At 34.9% G+C, this 1670-nt stretch overlaps 1 non-coding gene across 1 annotated transcript; it reads right to left on the minus strand.

Moving 5' to 3' along the window:
* Window positions 1-1276: 1276 nt before the first annotated feature.
* Window positions 1277-1384, minus strand: LOC127746160 (small nucleolar RNA R71). Its single transcript, XR_008007779.1, has one exon. It is a non-coding gene; the product is annotated as a small nucleolar RNA R71 (small nucleolar RNA).
* Window positions 1385-1670: the final 286 nt, after the last annotated feature.

Below are 1670 nucleotides of genomic sequence, written 5' to 3' on the forward strand. Positions count from 1 at the left end.
GGCGTTTAACGCCAGGATGGCACAAGAGGGAAGATTTTGTTTTCAAATCAATTTTTTTTTTTAGTTTTCAAAAGTTTTTCAAAATCAAATCTTTTTCAAATCATATCTTTTCAATCAAATCTTTTTCAAATTCAATTTCTTTCTATTTTCAAAGATACTTGATATCAATTAATGATTTGATTCAACATTTCAAGTATGTTGCCTTTTCTGTTGAGAAAGGTTTAATGTTTGAATCATATCTTTTCTTGATAGCCAAGTCATTAATTTTCAAAATCAAATTTTTTTTAAAAATGTTTTTCAAATAATATCTTCTCAATCACATCTTTTTAAAACCAATCATATCTTCTTAACCACATCTGTTTCAAAATAACTTTCAATCAAATCTTTTTGATTTCTAATTTCAAATTCTTTTTCAAAAATCACTTGATTTCTCTCCCACTTTTATTTTCGAAAATCAATTAGTGTTTTTCAAAATGTTTTCAAAATCTTTTACTTAAATTTTCGAAAATTACTTCCCCTCTTCTCACATCCTTCTAGAATTTATTTTCGAAAATTTCTTCCCCTCTTCTCACATCCTTCTATTTATGGACTAACATGTACAATTCGAACTCTATCTTTCTAAGTTCGAATTCTTCTACCTCTTTCTTCTATTTTTCTTTTCCTGTGACACCTCAAGGAATCTCTATACTGTGATATAGAGGATTCCATATTTTCTTGTTCTCTTCTCTTTCATATGAGCAGGAGCAAAGACAAAAGCATTCTTGTTGAGGCTGACCCTGAACCTGAAAGGACCTTGAAGCGAAAGCTAAGAGAAGCCAAGGCACAACTCTCTGTAGAGGACCTAACAGAAATCTTCAAAGAAGAAGAACCCATGGCAGCTGAAAAAAACAACAATGCCAACAATGCAAGGAAGGTGCTGGGTGACTTTACTGCACCTACTCCCAACTTCTATGGGAGAAGCATCTCTATCCCTGCCATTGGAGCAAACAACTTTGAGCTTAAGCCTCAATTAGTTTCTCTAATGCAACAGAATTGCAAGTTTCATGGACTTCCATTGGAAGATCCTCATCAGTTTTTAGCTGAGTTCTTGCAACTCTGTGACACTGTCAAGACTAATGAGGTTGACCCTGAGGTCTACAGACTTATGCTATTCCCTTTTTCTATAAGAGACAAAGCTAGGATATGGTTGGACTCACAACCTAAAGAAAGCCTGAACTCTTGGGAAAAGCTAGTCAATGCCTTCTTGGTAAAGTTCTTTCCACCTCAAAAATTGAGTAAGCTTAGAGTGGAAGTCCAAACCTTCAGACAGAAGGAAGGAGAATCCCTCTATGAAGCTTGGGAAAGATACAAACAATTAATCAGAAAGTGTCCTTCTGATATGCTTTCTGAATGGAGCATCATAGGTATTTTCTATGATGGTCTCTTTGAACTGTCCAAGATGTCTTTGGATAGCTCTGCTGGAGGATCTTTTCATCTAAAGAAGACGCCTACAGAAGCTCAAGGGCTAATTGAAATGGTTGCAAATAACCAATTCATGTACACTTCTGAAAGGAATCCTGTGAACAATGGGACCAATCAGAAGAAAGGAGTTCTTGAGATTGACACTCTGAATGCCATACTGGATCAGAATAAAATATTGACTCAACAAGTCAATATGATTTCTCAAAATC

This window comes from Arachis duranensis, chromosome 3 (genome assembly GCF_000817695.3).
Source record: "Arachis duranensis cultivar V14167 chromosome 3, aradu.V14167.gnm2.J7QH, whole genome shotgun sequence".
NCBI classification, from domain to species: Eukaryota; Viridiplantae; Streptophyta; class Magnoliopsida; order Fabales; family Fabaceae; genus Arachis; species Arachis duranensis.